The following is a 16,812-nucleotide window of genomic DNA, read 5'->3' on the forward strand; positions in this document are numbered from 1 at the left end:
TTAGAAATTCTTCCATGGCCTATACTCAAAAGTTATAATATATTATGCATACTAAATGCAAATAATGTATGAAAGTAAAGTATATTACTTGCATTTATTATGTATAGGAATTATACTATTGGTATGCATGGCAAATACTATTTTCAACGCCCAAATTTTCATTTTTAAATAAAAATATTTTTTTCAAAAAAAAGCGGACTGAAATTTGGTCTGCTTAAATATTGGCGTCACCTATAAAAAGAACTCAAATAGCTTCATTGAAGCCACTTTTATCTATTTTTATCACAGTAAAACACAATTATACAGAGAATTATATCATATTGTTACTCATTAAAACTGGGTTTATTTAAGTTATACATTTATTCATATTATTATTTAAGTCCTTAAAATAAAAAAAAAAATAAATGACAAATGATAATTTGTATCATTGTATGTTTTTGATTCTAACGAGTTACGGAGTACAATACAAATATTCTTATGTGGGAGGTAGCTTATAATATGCAAGATCCATATTTTAAAGTGCCTACTAAAATATGTCTAGTCATTTCCAAAAAAACTTACATTATAATAGCAATACAAACTTTTAGAATGAAAATCTTATTTATGACTGCACATTATAGTTAAGTGTATTTTTTATGTTTTGGTTTATTACAATCATATTTCGGATAAACGGTTTACGAGAGATACTGTCATTTAATGATTCCAAAAAAAAGTTTGATTAATTTAATAATAGTAACATAATTTATTTGTATATATTAATTTTTCGTTTATTTCAATAAAAAAAAAAATATATATTATATATAATGCTTTAAAGTTTTTATCTAAAATTAAATCTGTAACTAAAAATGTAATAGGATATCAAGACCTGACAAGTACCAAACAATAGATATTGCGACATGTTTTACTGATTTAAAATATATTTTACTTATTTAAAAAAAAAAAATTAATTAATATGAATTATTAAGAACTGTTAGACAATAATTAACAGCGTATGGCCTCAAGGGACGACATTCGAGGAACAATTATTAAGTACACGTAATAATATTATAATCCTGATATAATTTATTACTTGAAATATTTTGAATTGCATTAAATTAATACACCCACATCTTTTTTTTTTTAAAACCAAAAACAAGCTTAGACTATTAATCGTCTATAATATGTTATGTTTATTTGTTAAATGTTGTATATATATATAAATGCTAATCGAAAACTATTTATGGTCGTTTACCCGTAGAGCTGTTTTTAGTCACCAAATTTATCGTGACTTATTGTACAAACAACTTCAATGTATTATAACATATCGCAAATTGTTTTTCAACGAGGAATCCATAACCATATTTCTATTTATGTATTTTAATGATAATTTGTGCTTTCGTACACTCTCTCGACTCTCGTGTAAAATTTAGGTTATTACTCGAATTTGACATTAAACGGTTTTATGAAATTCATTAATAGTTATGATAATGTAGATGGGTGATCGAAAAAGCTTCTAATTTTAGACGCACGTGTTACACAATACTCAACTGATATAAATATAGTCATATTCGTTGACACAGTTTGATCAGACCAAATAATTTATTATCATAATTATAATAATAGTCCTCGTGATTAATTCACGACAAAAATAAAACCAACCAACCTTAAACCATATTAACAAATATAATAGTATTAGATATTAATACAATTATGGTACAGTTTAAATAATATTGTTTACGCTTTATTTTTCAAACGAACAGTTTGTATGTTTTCCATCATATACAATATCAACTTATTAAACACGATGAGGAATTTCTGTGAAAATCCACCGCTGTTATCCATACAGTGCATTGCCATTATAATATTAAACTAGCTTGACCGTGTCCCAAAACTCTTATTGCAACCATCGCTTTAATTTGGTACTTAAGACAATATCAAATTGAAGTTTTTGATTAAATGTAAATTAGGTAAGTGCTGAGAACAATAGTGTCGCACGTTTTTGATCTCCTTGACTACGCCCCAAGGTAGATCCTAAGTAAACTCTCGAGGGATGATATAAAAAATGTGTACTTTTACAAATCGGTAGAGTTAAATCGATATTGCTTACTATAACGTGGTATAAATTATAAATAATAATTATATATCGAGCAAGTTACACAAAAAATACTATCTACTGTGATTAAAAAACTACATATTTTGGGCATATTGTTGACGTCAAATATTATGTTTTGGGTTCGAAGGATACCCCAATATCGGTATTTTATTCGCCAATCACCGTTCACACACACATTTACACTCTGTACGGATAGTTTTAATACAAATTCACAATCCATGAGCTGGAATTAAAATATTTGTATAGGTTGAACTAGTTTATACTACAAAGGATCTATTATTTACGATGCGATATTTATTATTGCTACCGGACAATTCCTGCTTATAATAATATTATTATACTATATAGCAACCCGGTGTGAGATTACGCATAATTAGGCTTTAATTTCATAATAATAAAATCTTTATACTTTCGTATTCTCCTATAAAATAATGCAATTTTATAGGTAGATACCTGGTATCAAAGGAAAATAATATACAAAGTATAATAATAAACATCAGCGTAGCGTGATCAAATGTATTACGGTGAAGAATATAATATATACATAAATAATATTAATTACCTACTCGTATATTGTGTTCTTGAAAGATATTGGCTTACGAATTCCGTCAAATATATATAATTGTATATAAACTCATATAAAACAACGGTTATAATTAGAACACATTTTATACACATAAAATCGCAATAAAAACACGATAAGAATAATAATATAACGTGTCTGAAAAGTGAAAATTATTTTTGATTTTTTTTTTTTTTTTTTTTAACTTCACTACAGTAAATAAAGTTTACGGCAAAGACTTTATTAATTATTACCATAGATGTTTGCGTTTGTTTCGTTATTTTATCATGCGATGTATACGCACGAAGTTAATAATAATAAATTATTCAGATAAATGTTAGGAAACTTGTATGTTTACCTCATAAGTACTGAATGCCTTTATTTTATTTATTTTCAATACATAGGATGTTCCAGAAACATAGTTTTATCATAATTAACAATTAGTATTATTTAAATTTATTAATACTTTTGAGTACTCTAACAATTCATAAAACATTTTAATTTACAAAAATAGAATTATTCTTATTTTTAATCTTGTACAGTATATGCATATAAAATAATATCATTACAGCCATGAAAAGCATTATATTTTTTGAGAAAGCTCAAATTATGTACGTATCAATCTTTATAATAAATGTCAAATATACTTAATGGAAACATTATTTCAGCATAATGGATTTCCATTTAATGAAAAATATCCATGCCATTAAATTGTAATTTTATTACACAAAAATACGTACACCACGCTATCGTTGTAATAGATTATAATATATGTTTTTAGACTTTAGGAAAATTTTACTTTTTGCGTATTGAGCGTAATATATCTTTTCACGTTTTTCGTCGTATACTTTTGCATAATTTTATCGAGTCGTATGCTAATATGGCAGGTAGGAACTACCCGTTGAGAACGTGTTCCGTATCGTCGATGATACCGAACACGGTTCCTAACCTCGCAGAGTGGTGTACCACTTTGCAGCAAGGTGTCGGGGAATCGACTAAGCCCCACTCAATAGAAACGCGGGATAATATCATTAAATCTCGGTCCAAGCGACCACCGACCGCGAATTCCAGTGACAGTGACTGTGCTGGAGAAAAACTCGCTCGCTCGCATATTTTAGTAGAGGACTGCAAAGGACTACGGCGGCAGATCGGTCATCGGTATGGCTGTGCGGGCCAAAGTGCACGCGAATTAGTATATATATACGCTCTGGCGAATCCCTGCACGGTGCAGCGATGCGTCGGTTTTCGCACGTCCGCGACCGGTGCGGAGCAGTGGCGGAAGAGTAATTCTCCGCGTGTAGGCGGTGTTATGATTTATGCAAAGGCCAGTAGAGGAGCGCCTGTCCACACGAGTGTGTTGTGCGTCTCGGTGGAAACGGTGGCGGGAGTCGGCGTACGTGTCGAATTAAAAGGTGACGGTGCTGCGGCGCAGACGGAGGAAAAGTATAAGAGGACCTTTGGCCCGGAGCGGATTGTGGACCTAAACACGTTTAAACGGCAAACGACCGCGGACGGCTCGGGAGCTGCAGTCGGTGAGACGGACCGTGACGGGACGACGGCGGTGGGATGCGTATAAATATTATACGGTTTTGGTGTGGAGCGTAGGACTTTGGCCGCCGCGCCCTTTGGGAGGTACGTGTGGGGATTACGCTCCGGGAAAAGGACGAGCGGCGGACGCGTACCCCGCAAAGACGTTATTTTAATGCCGTCCGGTAACGCGTTCACCCTAATTTATATTCAAACTTTTACTCGTATAGAGGTACACATAACAGATGCTCTCCTCCCGACTCTCGGGCCGTGCACCGCGTTTTCCGCCGTAATAGTACAATCGTCCTGCCCGTGGTAGTAGGTATATTATTATGATACCGTGCCGACTGCGACTACATACGCGGTAACTGTTTACGTTCGCGGTGACGAAAGATTATGATATAATATTATTATATTATGCGTTTATAATTCCAGTAGCACGGCGACCGTCCGATAAAAGTACCTATACCACATTATGATATGCCCGACTTAAATAATAATAATGATGATATAATAATAGCTACAGCTGTTTAGTATTTTAGTCGTCTGAACAATAATTATCGAACTGCGCCACTATTATTATAATATACTGTCTACCTACTTGAAATGCTCGCACAGTATAATAATAACTACGATGATAAAACGGTTAGGTTCACAATGGAGTGTAGTTCACTAACACAAAGGTTTGCAGTATATTGTGTGTAGTGTAATGTGTGATATGTATATTTCGACGGAATTACATAATAAAAGGGTTCCATTGGTTCGAAGAATTTTCCTGATTTCCAGCTATGTACCTTTAATATAACTGTGTTTTTGTACGAAGTCCGTGATACAAAACAATGGCATAATAATAATATTCCCGTTAGCGTTCAATTATTCAAATGTAGTAATGTATCATTATAATGTTATATATCTACGTCGTTCGATCGACGTTAATTTCTCGTATATTTCATTTGAATCACTGTCAGGGTAGTTCCAGGAAAAAAAATATATAGTCAACTGCAGTATTTTGAATTTCATACATATATCGTATTTAACTGTAGTTTTGACCTAAATTACATTAAAAAATTTATAATAAAATAATAATAGTTGTTTTTTAAGTACATATTCTATATTATTGTATATAATGACAAATATTTTTTTACGTAACATAAAAACATTTTCAAAATATTTAGACATATTTTAAGCCAAACGAGCATACCGTTCAACGTTACGTCGGTACAGACTTAAAAGCTAATATTATTAGTTATGAAGTAAAATATTAGAATAATATGTGTATGATTTTTTTGTTATAAAAATAGAACGACCTACCGTATCAATAAAACAAAATTATTATTTAAATCAAATTTAACATATCCATTACAATATAATACTCAATAACGAGTTACACTCAATAGTTACTAGACGGCAGAGCGACTTTGTAACACGTGAATTTTTTGCTAGGATAAAAATATGTGTAAATCATGTATACATTATTTAGTAATTCTAAAATAGTGTATTGTTTTATTAATACCTTTTAAAATGTTAAAAATGTTACATATTTTTTTTTTTTGTTATTATTATTAGTCATGCAATATTATACTTGATTTAGGTTTTTATATTTTTAAGAACATAATATATGAATTAATTTATATTTAATGATATTTTTTTACAATTTAAGTCATATCTGTAAATTCTTTACATTATATTTATGGATATATAATAATATATTTTGAAGAACATTTTTAAAAATGTAGGTACTTCAATTGTAAATTGTATTTTACAGAATCGTGTTATGAATTGTTTTATAGATATAGGTACGCTATCATAGTAATAAGCTATATTATTGTTGTAGTCAAAACTTGAATAAAAACGAGAATATTATATGAAACATGTTGTATATTTAATAATCTATTAAAAATATTTATTATGCCATGTCGACTATTTTGTAAAAACAATAAATAATACATTTTTTAACGCCTTTCATACTACTATATAATTACATACATTGATATATTTTTTTAATCATATTTGCATGCGTTTTTAGAATTATTAAGGTCATAAATATCGTAACTCTATAGTCATTAAGCTCGAAAAAAATTACTTACCATTAAAATGATACCATACGGTTAATAACTATATCGTATAATGTATTAGATATTTTTTCTTGTATTTGAAAACGGTGTGAGCTATAGTAATATAATTTTAAATCACTTTGAACCGCAAAATGGTATTTAAAAAAACATATTTTAATCAACGCCGATTAAGTATTCAAAGTTTTTACAACGCTAAGCGTACATTTAAAAAAATATATTATTAGGTACCTATATAGTATTTCATTTTAAAAATAAAGTACTTAATATAGATTGTTATTGTAGCACGCACACACATATAAAAATATAATTTATATCATCTTTATTTCGAATTTTAGCGGTATTTTAATTATTTAAAATTAAAATATAGTCATTGTTTACATATTTAAGTAACTGACATATTATGTTTTTATTTTAATTAAAAACCTATTTTATTAAAAATGAAATCGTAATATACCATTCATAGTAAAATATAATATTACAATGGAGCGTTTTGAAGAAAATTAAAAAAATAAAAATGTCCATTAAATTCTAGAATTATTATTTTATATTTTTTTTATTAATCCGTAGATAATTAAATTTCGTTATTTATGCGAAATACCAATCACTCGTGAAGCCGTGAATATTATTATTATTATTTTTTTTTTTTAGTCTGAATATACATAGGTATTCATAATTATACCTATATAGTATATAAAATATATTATCAATGAAAACCTTTAATTATATTTCTACACGTAATACCACTATTAGATTTTTTTACATTTACTTAATATCTTTAATGCGAATATTGAATAGCTACACTATTTAGATTTATGTGAACGTAAAATATCACATATAGGTACATGCCTAATTCATTTTAAAAAATATATATTTTGTTTCTGTAGTTTTGTCTATTAGTAATAACATTATCGTTTACATTTATTACATAATATTGTTCCTTTTTTATTTCAGAATAAATTAAAATATAATTTTATAAATAATACGAAATAGTTATTAATTCTTAGAAGATTGGTAATCAATAAAGTTAAATAAATATGTTTATTTTTAGTGTTATCCTGAATAGTTAATTCAAACACAAGACAATACTATATTTATAATATTAAAATTTACTTATTTTATTTTGTTTATCGGTATTATTATGATACCTATTTATAAGTATTAATATTACTTTCTTTCATTATAAAAGTATCATAAATAACGATTTTATATACTTTAAGTGTGTATTGGTATAAGTGTATTTTAAAAGCGATAAAGTAAAAACAATAATTTACATTTGATAATAATGTACTTTAATTTATATTTATAAATATAAGAAAAGTATATTTATGTAAATGAACTATTCTAAAATGAAGAAAATCATTTTGAATATCATTTACTTAAAAGTATAATTTTGTCTTTGAAACAATTTAATTTTTATATTAAATTTGTTATAACTTATAATACATATCACTTGGTTCAATATCAATGCTAATTTTATAACCTAACTCTGTCGTGTACCTTCATTTTGTTATAATATGATATACATATTATATAGCTATGTTGTATACAGTTTTTCATTAAATTAGAAAATGCTTGAATTGTTTTTAATTTGATTTAAAATATCCCTATTTATAAATATATTAAATGTACTTAATATTTACTGAATTTTAAATCCAAATTTACATTTTTAATATTTTTCTATAGAGAGACATGTTATATTATAATAATATATCGATTTCACTCCCTTTTTAAAATGTACCTTAAACACAACCGTTCAATCATATTATAATTTATTATGTAACGTTATGTTGTTCATATTATATTATAAGTATTTTCTGATAGTCAAGTGGGACATTATATTAAACCTTTTTATTCTCATAAATGATAGTACCTAATTATTATTGAATTTTAAAAACTATTTTGAGTGAAACAACTAACAAATATTAAAATACTTTGTTAAAACTGTGATAATACTTACATAATTGTATAGATATTATTAAATTTATTTTAAAAACTATTGAAAATTCATCTTATTAGACTTCATATTTTAGTAGGTACCTACCTACATAAAATTATTAATTCTGTTTGAGAGGTGTCCCCAAAATTGATTTTTTTGAAATGAAAAATTTTTTCTTATTTTAAGTAATAATAGCTAAAACTTGTTGATTTTTTTTTATTGTTGCCTTAACTCATTGACCGAAATAAAATGCTTATAATATGATCATTGAGATAATTCCAACTAATAGTGAAAATGAAAAAGAAAACATTAACTTGTGGATACTTTTTTATGGAAGCTGGCTTTATGTCTCATTAAATCTTCAATAATTTGCAGAACTATCTGATTTCTCAATTCCATTTTTTAGTAGAATGCAGATAATATGATGATAGCATTTTTTATTTTTATTACACAGGATACTTTGTGTATCTTGTTTCGAGTAGTTTTATAATTATAATGAGTCAATAATAATAATAATAATAATATTATTATGTAATTTTTTGGGGAAAAAACGAATCATTACATTTATCACTCCGTTCAGAATCTAAAAGTGTCTTTATTTTTAACGTGTAATTAACTATAATAATTTTTAAATTTTTAAATACGTATTTGTACTTATAACAAAATTACTTTTATTTAACGGTTTTTAATAGACAATGGAAGTGTTTTTTTTTGTTTTTAACTTTGATGATAAAATCATAAATATTATATTGTGCTATTTTACTAATTGCTATAGTAAAATAAACAATTTCAAAACTCCTAAAGAATATTTTATAAATTAACATATTATTTAAACACAACTAATACCACTCATTAAATATTTTTTTATAGAGATTAATTTTAATTTTAATTAAGTTTTAGATTAATTAGTTTTCAAGAGATTAATTTACAAATGTAAGTATACAAATTAGTAATTACATCATAGGAAGAAATCTATCAATATTAAATTTTATAGTTTCAATTTTAACTATTTTTGAATTCATAAAACATTAGACGGTGATAGTAATAGGTAATGGCGAATTAAAATATATTATTTCACTATAAATCATCTAAAATAAATAAGCACAACCAGAATCCGTTAAAAAATTAATTTGACTCTTCTGTTGTTTTTTTTTTTTATAAAAAATTATCCGTTAATAATTGAGAACTAACCCATTTTTTTTAAGATTTCATATAATAACTATGCATACGATGATATAAGACATATCTTATAGATAAATTCAATCGTTTAGGTTTTTAGCCATATCAGTATATTCAGTAAAATAATACGGTTTAGAGTGATGTAATGTACCTCCTAGGTGTTTTTTTTTGATTTTATTATGATTCGTGTATTATATACACGATGTTGGAATGAAAGTAAGTTATGGAGTAAGTCATATAAATATAAATTATAAACTTTTAGGCTTTAATAGTTATAAACTATAAAGCATAAAAGTTTAAAATATTGTAGGACGTATATTCAAGTAGGTATTGCAAAAGTGATGTGGTAACATAATCACCTACATTAAAAAGTTGTCTTTGAAATGGTATCTAAGAGAAGAAATTTAACCACCTATGCTCTCTTCTTTGTTATGTATGTGTGAATGGATCATTCCTATGTTGTTAAACTTTATTCAATCAATTTAATTAATACACTTTAAATCATATGGTATTTAAAATTCAAATAATTATTTCAACAAAGGATTAACTACAATCTGCATATTAGATTAAAGTGATTTCATACAGATCACTCGTTTTTAGTTAATACCAAGATCTTATTCAGTATTAATTTTTGTGATAGCACTGTATTATTATCATATTTTTATAATTTGATGAAAAAGGTACATAATATGATGATAATAATATATTTGTATTTATCACTGAACATTCACGTGGGTGTTCGGACGCATTAACTCGGTATGCAGCAATCGCAAGTACGAAATACCAGTGAACAGTCAACTCTTGTTCTTATTGACTGTCACTTCAGGGCACAAACAGCATCACTCGCCAAACTCTTCAAAAATTTATTCTGAGTGACGGGAAGGGAGACAGAACCGACTATATGTACGAACCGATGGTAAAGGCCACGACTTGCTTTAATAATGTTTGACAACCATTTATGTTCCCGACGACAACCACCGTTCATTACGAGTGACAGTAATTAATTTTAATAATTCGGTCTAATAAAATCCGATATTATGCATTCATTTTTTCGTTAATTCTAGTGTCAGTGTCTTATCCTTACTTTTCACCCTACACAAATTTTTAATAGACAATAACGAATAACAGCCGAAATCATTACAGTTCTTCGTCAACAGTGTTGGAAAAAATATTCAATATATTATTAATTAAAGTGTATATATAAATCAATGTTTCTTTATTTTCCCACTATAGACTCAACATTTACTGGACCGTGTTTTCAATAAAAGTTATATCAATAGATTTCTTGAGATTTATGGGGTGTTTCAATATCCACAGGTTGCTATAGGGTGGTTTGTATTTATATTATTTAGTTTTAACTCACGGAAATTACATATTTTATTGTTAATTGTCATTTTTTACAGATTGTATAATACTAATGAACACAATATTAAAATATATTTTCTCAATTCTGGAAACCTTTTTAATGTGAACACAGAAAAACGAAAAAAAATATTAGAAATATTAAATATTAATATCGGCTTTTAAGCATTAGTTGAACCCGTCTCCGCAGGTTTTTTTTTATATCAAAGTACATCCTATGTCCAGAATTTATAAGTTGAAAATCAAAAAAAAATTAACCATTTTAATTGTATTTTGAATATGTTGTATTATATATTTTAACCGAAGCAAAACAGAAATTGATAGAAAATAGATTTTATAGGAACCCGAGTGAAGTCGTATTATACAGCTATCAACATCTGGTAATATTATCAGTTACTAATTACATTTAAGTCGACAAAATATATCAATTACAAATCATTTTTACTCTATTTATCAAATAGTTAACAATTATGTAAGTGGCCATATATTAAAATAATAAAAGAATATATATTTTTATGCAATAAATTACCACAATATATTACGGATAATCGAATATCCACAAAATCAATATCCGGAAATTCGAATTATTTCAAATACTTTTGTATTTTTTCCTCATGATGTTATATGGTAGCGTCTTATTTGAAACAAGATTATTATAAATAATTGTATAACGATACCGTACAGTTACATATGATTACCTGTTGAGGCTGTGGCAGTGTACAAATATCGAGTACAATTCTCACAAGGCACGGGGAACGACTTTACTCAATACATGTAGTCAACCACAATTTCTTCAAATTTGAGTGATCCCAATTCTCAGGCACTGACTTGGCAACACGGCAACGATGACCGTCATATATTTCTCAAAATAAGTATACCTCGCTAATCTCACTTTACACGTATTCGCCGATCCGGAATTGTGGTCGCCGGAAGACTATTATATAGTTTGTTCAACAATATTGTTGTATTCACGTTACAATACTCTATTATCCGCGGAACTAATATTATATAAAATCGTACACACTCAAGGGTGGATCAAACTTCAATTTTCATCAAATTAAGTTCGAGGATGATCAAAATCCTCTTGAAGTTTAATACGTCCACAGGTCGAATATTTTAAGACACTACCTTAAATGTATATTATAATTTCTCTCGAACGAAACAACACTACAAAATTACCACCATATAATATTATGTATAACACGTGCCTACGTCATATAGTTAAATCATAATATTATGTTATTGTAAAGGCTAACCCTAAAAGTGACTATTTCAACAGACTAGTCAACGATAGTATTAATACTTAATAGTTATAACTATATAATAGCTATAGCGTTGCTAGTTTATTAGTGATATATATTATTATCTTAAATGGTAACAACATTTCAGAATTTAGTTTATATGATTGTTTATAAATTGTGAAAGATAATATTATATCCAATAATAATAATTTTTCTAATGATAACGTTTTATTATACGATTTTCAGTACGTTATAATTTATTGCAACGCTTTGGGCACTTTGACAATTTAATGCGATTGTTGTTAAAGAACTGGAAAATTGGTAGTGAATGTTTTAAATTCGATTACAAATAATCAGCTTACTCGCATTTTAAATGCTACAAAACGAATAAATTATACTTTATAGTTTATTTTAAAATTATATGAATTATAATGGATTTATAAATCATAAAATAAATAATATGCTTAATTTGTCTTTTAAACTACCCATGAATACGGGTTAATTGTACTCAAATTTGAAACTCTTTTTGCTTACTAATAATATCAATGTTTGCTTCTCGAAAGTTTAATATTTATTACCTTTATGTCTAATTTTCTCGTTGTATTTGGAAACTAACTCAAACCTGCAAACGTATTTGCTAAAAACTTTAACTGTCAGACGTAATTTAAGTTTATTAATAATAATTATTTGCATCCAAATTAAACATATTAGAACTACGGAATACAAACGTTGCCGTATTTTGTCGGATTTGGTAAAAACACAACATTGACAAAGTACATAAATAACCATAGTAATTAGGTAAACTAACTTTGACATTAAAACAAGCATTACTTACCATTTAAGTATTTAATTAAGAATTTTGTCTAACTTTACGTGATCGACATCTAAGAAAATAATATTAATTGTTGTTATTCTACAGTACGATACACGATCACATTATGCTAAACCATTAGAATTCATAAAATATTAAAGTTTTAAAGGCGAATCGAAAAAAATCACCAATACTTCATAATTTTCGTTTTTCAAGTTTAAGTGCTCGTAGACTTAGATTTGGTAAAAACAATATTATTATTCACATTCACATTCAAACGAATTTATACATCGTCGGCTGTGTTGTACACGTACAGCAATAAAACCGTGCATTAAATTAAATAAAAACTTTGTCCATATATATATATACACGCATAAAATAATAAGGTTAGGAAATTTAAGGGTATGACCGTAGTATTATTATTATTATTATACGTAGCAACCGTATGGGTATAATAACATTATGTTTCGCCGAAACTTTCGTCCCTGCGATCTGACCACCGTTCATTACTCAACATCAACGCCGCACGACGTGTGAAGTTTTACCAACTCGGCCGACCACCTATATGTACACCAATGTATATAATAATAATAATATGTTCCTAGGGGGTCTGCGCTCGGAGTTGTTTGTTTTATCGTCGGACAAGAACACTATATGCGCTGCCCGGACACAGTGTCCGGACGCATAACGGATCGAGGGATTCGTCAGTATTTCGCCGGTGACCTAAAAAATGTAAACCCGTCGGAAAAAAAAAAAAGAAGTAGGGTCGGCGCGGCCGAAAAGTTGCGGGCCAACGCAAGTGCTTTTGGGACTGGTGGGTGGTTATGGAGAATATATACGGCGGAAGGCGAGCAGGTAGACAGTTTGGAATATACAGATATGTCTTTTGTGCGAGGAATTTTTTTTCACACCGAAGCGTAATAAACGCGTCTGCTTTTAATGTCGTTCGTTATTTTGCCGCGACCGTAAAAGGTCGACGACGGACCCTTCTCTTTTAATAATTCAATCCGACGCGCTCCGCGGACCACCACATTTTGAAAATCGTACGCGGACGGACTAGAAGCGATAGGTAGATAGTTTGTACACATAAAATCATACTAATATACTGCACCGTAGTCGCGATAGAAGTACGCATTACCATAATTATTATTGTCATCGGCGTACGTATTTTTAACGGCAGGACCGCAGGACTTCGATAATTTTTGTGATAGTTAAAGGTGTGAAGGTGAGTAAGTGATAGAGGGATGAGTAGGAGTATTATATTGTACGATATACATGTCATTTATCGTGTAATGTATTGTGTACTTTGAAATAATTGTGTTCTTACTCTCTTTTGTCTAGATAATTATAATTTAAATTAATATGATATGTGTGCGTGTAACTGCTAGTTGAAGCAAGAGTTTCATGACTTGATCTATTTTTATTTTGCAACAGCTATTACTTAATGAAGAAATACCTATACGTAATGTTTAAGATGCTAAATGAAGAAGCGATCAATTTATTAGTTTAAAAATATGATGGGTTTTTTCATATATCATTAGACCAGTAACATTCTTTGGTCATAATTTTTGAAGACGATCTCCGACAATAAATTAAATATTGCTGAAAAAATTCTCAGTATTTTTCAAAATAATTGGAAAAATAACTATGATAACATTTTTTTATTTTTTGTTTAATTTCAATAATAAATTGTACCTAGTATAACCTAGTAAAAACATAATACAACGAAAATCACACATATTTTAAATGTTTGAAATATTTGGAACTTATCAAATGTCCATTTATTTTCACGCTGTTATTTGGTATCTAAGAAAATATATTGACTTAACAATAATGATGTTTTATGATATAATATTAAAATAATTATTGATAATATATAATATGTGATGTATTTGGTAATAATTAGCTTAAATGAAAAAGTACCAACTAAAGTAAAATTGCATTACTAATAGGAATATAAATATTCAATAAATTATCCTAAGAAATAAAGTTTAGTATAACTTTTCAGGTCAAAATCGTTTTATTTGTGGAATAAAACACATCTATCATGATTTATAACATGTTCAATGACGAGGTGAGCATTCGAAACTTATTGCGCAGCAGACTGAATTCTTCAGCACTTTCTTTAACATGAATGTATGTTTTCAAAAATAAAATAATTGTAATCACTTTTTTAAACTGATCAAGAATTTATTAATTATTTTAAAGCACGTTAAATATTGATAATTTTCTAGTTTAATTCAAGTGTATTAGGAATGCATATTGAAAGGGAACGTGCATGGTATACATTAAAAACTGTTAATAGAAAAATATAACCTATACATTTAAGTACGACAAACGGTTTTAGTATAATAATAAAAAGGAAATGATGGAGCCAGAACAGGAGTGATAACCGTCGTTAGACAAAGTTTTTACGTTTCTGAAGAACAGTGTTAGAGCGAGAAAACAAAATTAACGAGAATAATTTTTTTTCCTTAGTCACCAGTTTCGAACGTTTTTTCAGATCACTTTAGACAATCAAAAACCTTTCAATTCCTTAAAACAAATTGAGTTTTTTTTTTTTTTTTTAACTAAAGGAATTATTTTTGTTTAAGTGCTGTTTCACACTGACAGTCAGTATCATTAAACATTAACTGACAAAAAGGTAATGGTTATAATATTCTTCTTTAATCAACAGACAAAAATAATACAATTAAGTATTCGTTTGGATATATATTTTCTTTTTTTGTTAACTACTGTTTATTACCTGAAGAATAAAAATTATGTTAAAAATAGCATTGACTTTTTGTCTTTTATGTAATTAATAAATAACTACGAGTATTGAATTAACTAAAATTCTATAATCATACATAAAACTATTTTATTAGTATTCACAACTTCAATGAACCGAGTAAATTGTTTTGAATTAGAATTTTGTTATACAATGTTAATTAAATGATTTAGAAGGTTACATATTTTCAACATAAAAAAAAAAAATAATGAAAAAATACTTTTTACGTTCAAACTAGGAACAACTACTATAATATTATTATTTATTATACATCTGTATAGCGTATTATAATATTATATCTACGAGTAAAATCAATAGGTTTCAATATCATTTAACTTTGATTAAAATCTAAAAAAAACATATTTTTGTATTAAAATTCAATCTGATTTTTATCGATCATTTTTTAATGTACCGGAAGATAAACCATTAGCATCCAGTTATTTATAACATTCAAAAACATTCGTGCACGCCGCTCAATTCAATATACCTCTATCTATTACGTACAACACTTTCTATAATATTATACGAGATAATTATTATCGCGTTAATAATATTCTCGAGAACGACCAACACCTACTTATCATAGCTGTTTCTATGTTCAAGAATAATAATATTAATAATTTATGATATAGTAATTTTTAACGCATCGGCAAACATATCTGAATAAATGTTTTTATATTATCTCGTCGTTTATGAGGTTACTAGGCCTACAACACTCCACGATAGTGACTTACGGTATAAATAGAGTGATTTACTTAGCAGTTAAGTTAATCGCTTGCTTGAATTTATTCTGTGAAAAGGGGCAATTAATTAAATCGTCTGTAGAAAAATGAATATTTATATCTTATAATTTTGTTTTGTGTACAGTCGACGCGTGCGTTGATGACGAATACATGTGTTTGCATATTTTATTTAAATAACAAATTGTATTAAACATTTAAACGTCCGTACCGAACACTCGACTGTAATTCATTTTAAACGTATAACTAAGAAATCTATGGTGGTTGTTTTTAACTTTATTTTTTTTATTACAATTATTTTTTCTCGAACGAATACGCACAACGATTCTCATATTTTAAAGTTATGTGTATACATATTTAAATAGTATAAAAATAGGAAAATTAGGAACCGAATATTTATATTTGATAAAACAATTTGTTTTCATCTGATTTTCTGTGATGAGAATAATATGTACCTATTCATATAAAAGTTTATTTTTTTCAATAAAGTATTAAAAATCATAATTTATAATATTCG

The sequence above is a fragment of the Aphis gossypii genome, chromosome 3 (assembly GCF_020184175.1).
Source record: "Aphis gossypii isolate Hap1 chromosome 3, ASM2018417v2, whole genome shotgun sequence".
Lineage (NCBI taxonomy): Eukaryota > Metazoa > Arthropoda > Insecta > Hemiptera > Aphididae > Aphis > Aphis gossypii.